Source organism: Macaca fascicularis, chromosome 9 (genome assembly GCF_037993035.2).
Source record: "Macaca fascicularis isolate 582-1 chromosome 9, T2T-MFA8v1.1".
NCBI lineage: Eukaryota > Metazoa > Chordata > Mammalia > Primates > Cercopithecidae > Macaca > Macaca fascicularis.
In genome coordinates, this window is record NC_088383.1 from 6,156,196 (window position 1) to 6,164,675 (window position 8,480).

An 8,480-nucleotide genomic window follows, 5' to 3' on the forward strand; every position below is an offset into this window, starting at 1 on the left:
CCTGCTCTGGCCACATGAAGACGTGTCTCCTTCCCCTTGCCTTCCACCATGGCTGTAAGTTTCCTGATGCTTACCCAGCCATGCATCCTACACAGCCTGCAGAACTGTGAGCCAATTAAACTCCTCTCTATCTCCTATACTACTGAGTATTCTCCTGGCCTCCTGAGATCAGTTTCTCATTGTATACAATCTGGGAAAAATTTTGAATTCTTATCAACCCCACGAACCCACACTCTTCAGGCAGAAGTCCCCCACATAGCAGCCACCTAGTCCCTTGAGCCTTGTGAAGCCAGAGGCCTCATACCTGGTCATTGGAGGGAATTCTGAGTAGAAAAAAAAAGGGGGGCTTCAAACCAGATATCTCTGTGGCACAACAGTAGTTGAGATTTGGCAGCTTCACCGAGCCAGGCAGAAGCCTACTGCAGGAGTGGAGGCCCCACCCAGAGTCTCTACTTGGGCAATGCTAAGCAGAAATGTGGGGTCAGAATTCACCATGGGGTTTCTGCCTAGTGGAGATGTGGGAGCAGGACCACAGCCCTCCAGATCCCAGAATCACAGACCCTTTGGCAGCTTGAAACTTCTGCCTGGAAAAGTCTCATGGGAATAGAACTCCAACCTGTAAGAGGAGTCATGTGGGCTGCGCCCAGCAACACCGTGGAGACAGTGCTGCCCAAATGCTCGAGAGCTGGCCCCTTGCACCAATGTGCCCAGGACGCAGGACACAAAGTCCCCGGAAATTATCTTGGAGCTATAAGGTTTCACGTCTGCCTTGCTGGCATTCTGACTTCCACAGGTCCTGTTTCTCCTGACCTTACCCACACCATTTTTTTGTTTTGTTTTGTTTTGTTTTTAATTTTTTTATCTTCTGGAAAAGGAATGTTTACTCACAACTGATAACAATGTTCTACTTCAAAAGTAAATAACTTGTTTTTGACTTCACAGGCTCATAACTGGCAGGAACTTGCCTTGAGTCTGAGATGAACTTTTGTGCTTTGGAATTTTAAGTTGGTGCTGGACCAAGTTAAAACTTTTGGGGACTATTGGGATGAAATGGTTACATTTTGCCTGTAAGAAGGGTGTGACGTTCATTGACCAGGGTCAGAATGCTGTAATTGGGATATTTGACCCTCTAAACCATATGCTGAGTTCTCAATGTAGGAATTGGGGCCTAGTGGAGTTGTTATGGTCATTGGGACAGATCCATCATGAGTGGCTTGGTGCTCTGCCTGCAGTAGTAAGTGAATTCTTGCTTTATTACTTTTCTTGATGGCTGCTTGTTAAAAAGAACCTCACACCTTACTCCCCTTCTATTGCTTTCCTCTCTCACCATCTAACCTCAGTGCATGCTAACTCCACATCCCCGTTTGCCATGAGTGTAAGCAGCCTGGAGTCCTCTCCAGAGGTCTACCAGATCTGTAATCTTGGTGTTACTGCTATACTTGTTTTGGGATACCCTAAACTGTGCCCATATAAGACAGTGAATGCAATAGATAATTGTGTGTCTTCTGACTGCTTCAGTGACAGGTGGTTCCCCTATCTCTTTCCCTCTGTTCAGGCCTTCCTATACCCTAAGACACAAGAATGTTAAAACTAGGTCAAATTGTAACCCTCCAGTGGCCTCTAAATGTTCACATGAAAGAAAGAATAGCATATCTTTCACTTAAACACAAAAGCTACACATGATTAAGCTTATTGATGAATGCATGTTGAAGGCTGAGGTAGGTTGAAAGCTAGGTCTATTGTTAATTATTTAGCCAAGTTGTGAATGCAAAGGAAAAGTTCTTTAAGGAATCTGTAATGCTACTCCAGTTGAATACAAAATGGTAAGAATGCAAAACAAGTTTTATTGTTGCTAAGAAGAAAGTTTTAATGATGTGGACAGAAGATGAACCAGCCACAACATTCCCTTAAGCCAAAGCCTAACCCAGAAGAAGACCTTAACTCTCTTCAACTGTATGAAGGCTCATAGAGGTGAGGATGCTGCAGAGAAAATGTTGAAATCTAGTAGAGGTTGGTGCATGAGGTTGAATAAAATAAGCCATTTCCATAACAAAAAAGTACAAAATAAAGCATCAAGTACTGATGGAGAATCTGCAGCAGGTCAACCAGATTTATGTAAGATCATTAATGAAAGTGATTACAATAAACAATTGATTTTGAATGTAGGTGAAAGGGTGTTGTATCAAAAAAGGTGCCATCTAGGACTTTTATATTTAGAAGGAAGTCAATGCCAGGCTTCAAAAGACAGGCTGACTCTTGTGTTAGTAGCTCCTGTGCCTGCTGATTTCAGGATAAAACCAATGCTTTATTATAATTTCAAAACCACACTCTATAAATAGAAAAAGACTGTATTACAGCGTAGCTCTTCATAGCATGGTTACTGAATATTTCAAGTCTACTGCTTAAAATAAGAAGCAGCAGTTGAAACCGACTGCTCAAAAAGAGATTCCTTTCAAAATATTGCTGTTCAATGACAATGCACCTGGTTAACAAAGAGTTCTAATGCAGAGGTACCAAAATATTGCATTTGTTTTTATGACTGCTTTCACAATATTTATTCTTCAGCACATGGATAAAGGAGTAATTTTAACTTTCAAGTCTTATTGTTCATAAAATACATTTCAATCAGTTATAGCTGCCATAGATAGTGATTCTTCTGATGAATCCAGGAAAAGTAAATGGAAAGCCTTCTGGAAAGAATTCAGCATTCTGAATGCCATCATGAAAATTTGTAATTCATAAGAAAATGTCAAAATATCAACATGAACAGAAGTTTGGAAAAAGTTAATTACAACTCTCAAGGATGATTTTAACGGGGTTAAGGTTTTGGTAACTGCAGGTGTAATGGAAATAGCAAGAAAACTAGAATGAGAAGTAGAGCTTTAATATGTGATTGAATTGCTGTAATCTCATGACAAAACTTTAAGAGATTAAGAGTCCCTTCATATGAATACACAAAAAGTTGTTTTTGGGTTGAAATCTCTTTTCTTAACCATTGTGAGATGGTGAAGATGCTCCAATGACAAAAGATTTAAAATATTATGAAAAGATAGTTGATGATGTAGTGGCTGGATTACAGAGAAATGACTTCAACTTTCAAAGAAGTTCTACACTGTAAGCTGTCAAACAGAGAAATCTCTCTACAGTGAAATCTTTTGTGAAAGAAGTCTATCAATGAGGCAAATTTCATTGTTGTATTTTATTTAAGAAATTGCCACAGTCATTTCAGAACTCAGCAACCATGACCCTGATCAGTCAGCAGCAATCAACAGTGAGGGAATAATTTCTTTCTTTCTTTTTTTTTTTTTAATATACTTTAGGTTCTAGGGTACATGTGCACAATGTGCAGGTTTGTTGCATATGTATACATATGACATGTTGGTTTGCTGCACCCATTAACTCATTTACATTACGTATTTCTCCTAATGCTATCCCTCCCCCATCCCCCACCCCGCAACAGGTCCTGGTGTGTGATGTTCCCTGCCCTGTGTCCGAGTGTTCTCATTGTTCAATTCCTACCTATGAGTGAGAACATGTGGTGTTTGGTTTTCCATCCTTGCAATCATTTGCTCAGAATGATGATTTCCAGCTTCATCCATGTACCTACAAAGGACATGAACTCATCCTTTTTTATGGCTACACAGTATTCAATGGGGTATATGTGCCACATTTTCTTAATCCAGTCTGTCATTGCTGGACATTTGGGTTAGTTCAAAGTCTTTGCTATTGTGAATAGTGCCGCAATAAACATATGTGTGCATGTGTCTTTGTAGCAGCATGATTTATAATCTTTTGGGTATATACCCAGTAATGGGATGGCTGGGTCAAATGGTATTTCTAGTTGTAGATCCTTGAGAAATTGCCACACTATTTTCCACAGTGGTTGAACTAGTTTACACTCCCACCAACAGTGTAAAAGCATTCCTATTTCTCCACATCTTCTCCAGCACTTGTTTCCTGACTTTTTAATGATTGCCATTCTAACTTGTGTAAGATGGTATCTCATTGTGGTTTTGATTCACATTTCTCTGATGAACAGTGATGATGAGCATTTTTTCATGTGTGTGTTGGCTGCATAAAAGTCTTCTTTTGAGAAGTGTCAGTTAATGTTCTTTGCCCACTTTTTGATGGAGTTATTTGATTTTTTTCTTGTAAATTTGTTTAAGTTCTTTGTAGATTCTGGATATAAGCCCTTTGTCAGATGGGTGGATTGCAAAAATTTTCTCACATTCTGTGTAGGTTGCCTGTTCACTCTGATGGTAGTTTCTTTTGCTGTGCAGAAGCTCTTTAGTTTAATTAGATACCATTTGTTAATTTTGGTTTTTGTTGCCATTGCTTTTGGTGTTTTAGTCATGAATTCCTTGCCCATGCCTATGTCCTGAATGGTATCGCCTAGGTTTTCTTCTAGGGTTTTTATGGTTTTAGGTCTAACATTTAAGTCTTTAATCCATCTTGAATTTTTGTATAAGGTATAAGAAAGGGATCCAGTTTCAGCTTTCTACATATGGCTAGCCAGTTTTCCTAGCACCATTTATTAAATGGGGTATCCTTTCCCCATTTCTTGTTTTTGTCAGGTTTGTCAAAGATCAGATGGTTGTAGAGGTGTGGTGATATTTCTGAGGGCTCTGTTCTGTTCCATTGGTCTATAGCTCTGTTTTGGTACCAGTACCATGCTGTTTTGATTACTGCAGGTGTGTAGTATAGTTTGAAGTCAGGTAGCATGATGCCTCCAGCTTTGTTCTTTTTGCTTAGGATTGTCTTGGCAATGTGGGTTCTTTTTTGGTTCCATATGAACTTTAAAGTAGTTTTTTTCCAATTCTGTGAAGAAAGTCATTGGTAGCTTGATGGGGATGTCATTGAACCTATAAATTACCTTGGGCAGTATGGCCATTTTCACGATATTGATTCTTCCTATCCATGAGCATGGAATGTTCTTCCATTTGTTTGTGTGCTCTTTTATTTCGTTGGGCAGTGGTTTGTAGCTCTCCTTGAAGAGGTCCTTCACATCCCTTGTAAGCTGGATTCCTAGGTATTTTATTCTCTTTGTAGCAATTGTGAATGAGAGTTAGCAATTGTGAATGAGAGTTCACTCTCTGTCTCTTATTGGTGTATAGGAATGCTTGTGATTTTTGCACATTGATTTTGTATCCTGAGACTTTGCTGAAGTTGCTTATCAGCTTAAGAAGATTTTGGGCTGAGATGGTGGGGTTTTCTAAATATACAATCATGTCATCTGCGAACAGGGACAATTTGACTTCCTCTTTTCCTAACTGAATATCCTTTCTTTCTCTTGCCTGATTTCTCTTGCTCCTGTGTTGAATAGGAGTGATGAGAGAAGGCACCCCTGTCTTGTGCTTGTGGGAAGTCAGGGACACCAAATGGAGGGACTGGCTGGAACCATGGCAGAGGAACATAAATTGTGAAGATTTCATGGACATTTATCAGTTCCCAAATAATACTTTTATAATTTCTTATGCCTGTCTTTATGTTAATCTCTTAATCCTGTTATCTTTGTACGCTGAGGATATACATCACCTCAGGACAACTGTGATAATTCTGTTAACTGTACACATTGATTGTAAAACATGTGTGTTTGAACCATATGAAATCAGTGCACCTTGAAAATGAACAGAATAACAGCGATTTTTAGGGAACAAGGGATGACAACCATAAGGTCTGACTGTGGGGTAGGGCAAAAAAAGCCATATTTTCCTTCTTGCAGAGAGCCTACAAATGGACATGCAAGTAGGGAAGATGTCACTAAATTCTTTTCCTAGCAAGGAATATTAATATTAATACCCTGGGAAAGGAATGCATTCCTGGGGGGAGGTCTATAAATGGCCGCTCTAGGAATGTTTGTCTTGTGCAGTTGAGATAAGGACTGAGATACACCCTGGTCTCCTGCAGTGCCCTCAGGCTTACTAGGGTGGGGAAAAACTCTGCCCTGGTAAATTTGTGGTCAGACCAGTTCTCTGCTCTCGAACCCTGTTTTCTCTTGTTTAAGATGTTTATCAAGGCAATATGTGCACCGCTGAACATAGACCCTAATCAGTAGTTCTGCTTTTGCCCTTTGCCTTGTGATATTTGTTGGACCCTTCTCAGTAGTTCTTCTTTTGCCCTTTGTCCTGTTCCCTCAGAAGCATGTGATCTTTGTACCTACTCCCTGTTCTTACACCCCCTTCCCTTTTGAAACCCTTAATAAAAATTTGCCGGTTTTGAGGTTCAGGTGGGTGTCACAGTCCTACCTATATGTGATGTCACCCCGGTGGCCCAGCTGTAAAATTCCTCTCTTTATACTGTATTTCTCAGCCAGCTGACACATGGAAAATAGAAAGAACTTACATTGAAATATTGGGGGTGGGTTCCGCCAATATTGTGCCAGTTTTTAAAGGGAATGTTTCTAGTTTTTGCCCATTCAGTATGATATTTGCTGTGGGTTTGTCATAAAAAGTTATTATTTTGAGATACGTTCCATCAAAACCTAGTTTATTGAGAGTTTTTAGCATGAAGGGGTGTTGAATTTTGTCAAAGGCTTTTCTGCATCTATTGAGATAATCATGTGGTTTTCATCATTGGTTCTGTTTATGTGATGGATTACGTTTATTGATCTGCATATATTGAACCAGTCTTGCATCCCAGGGATGAAGCCAACTTGATCTTGGTGGATATGTTTTTTGATGTGCTGCTAGATTTGGTTTGCCAGTATTTTATTGAGGATTTTCACCATTGATGCTCATCAGGGATATTGGTCTAAAATTCTCTTCTTTTGTTGTGTCTCTGCCAGGCTTTGGTATCAGGATGATGCTGGCCTCTGTCTTCTGCATCAATCACGCTGGGAGCTGCAGACAGGAGCTGTTCCTATTCAGCCATTTTGGAATGGACTCCCAGTGAGGGAATAATTTCTAGCAGCCAAAAGATTACATCCTGCTGTGAAGGTTCAGATAATTGTTAGCTTTTTGTAACAAAAAATATTTAAATTAAGATATGTATATTTTTTCCTTAGATACTATTGCTCATCTAATATAGAATAAACATTATTTTTATATACAGTTGAAATTTTAAAAATTATGTCATTCATTTTATTGTGGTGTTTGCTTTATATTGGTGGTCTGTAACCCGACTTTTAATAGCTATAAAATATGCCTGTGTTTTATGTCTTGTTTATCTCTTGTCAGAGTTTTTGACTAAATTTTATTTTGTTTGATCCTGGTATAGCTATCACATCTTTTCTTTGGTTACTATTTTCTTAAAATACTTATTTCTGTCCTTCATGTTCACACTATTTATGTCCTCATCTAAAGTGAGTTTCTGGTTCAGAACATATAGCTGCATCCTGGATTTTTTAAAACCCACTCTGCAAATCTTCCTTTTGATGTGGAAATTTAAGTCATTTACATTTAATGTACACTTACGATACACATAACAAAGCACATTAAGATATCATTTTACACAAGTCAGAATGACTATTCTTAAAATGTCAAAAAACAACAGATATTGGTGTTGATTCATCAGGGATGTTAATCATATATCATGCAAACTGGAGTACAGTAGCACGACCTTGGCTCCCTGTAGCCTCTGCCTACTTAGCCTCTTGAGTAGCTGGGATTACAGACATTTGCATGGCTAGTTTTTGTATTTTTGGTAGAGATGAGGTTTTGTCATATTTGCCAGACTGGTCTCGAACACTGGATCTCAAGTGATCCACCCACCTCAGCCTCCCAAAGTGCTGGGATTACATGGGTGTGAGCCAACGTGTCTGGCCCAATCTGTTCAAAGCTGCCCTCCAAAGAGAGACACAAGTAAAAATTAAAGCATGTGAGGATTATTCACCAATTTATTGTAATTAGTTTCCAGTTTTATAATATTTAACAGGATCACAAATTATATAAAATAGTTACCAGTTTTTTGGGAAGTTACTTTTGATAGTTTCTTCTAAAACTGGATGAAAGATACAAATACTATAAGGCACTGTTTGCATATTGGAAATGATGTCCAAAGACCAAACATTGTTAATAATTAATACTCTAATAAACATGTCAGAATTTCTGTGTTTTCTTTTTCCTTTGTACTTTTGTCAGGATTACAACATCATCAGGACTGCATTTTCATCAGGAATGAATATTCTTTCTACAATGCAAAGAAAAAATATATATATTAGCTCATGGAAAGGTAAAAGGAGAAAGTTTCTTTTGGTTTTAATGTTTAATTTTTTTATTGTCACCTGTTAAAAAATGCTTACTAGTCACTCCTTTAAATAGTGTCATGTGGCAGAAAGATGTAAAATGGTTGATCATTTATATGACATAAAATAAAGATGAAACATCGTCATGGCATGAACAAAAACGAGACTTGTTTCTAGAAGTGTTTCATAGTCTAATATATGATAATCATTCAATAAATCTGTTGGAGGAATTTATAAGATAGATAAGACAGATGATAGATTATAGATAGATAAATAATAAATTGCCAGATAGATAGAT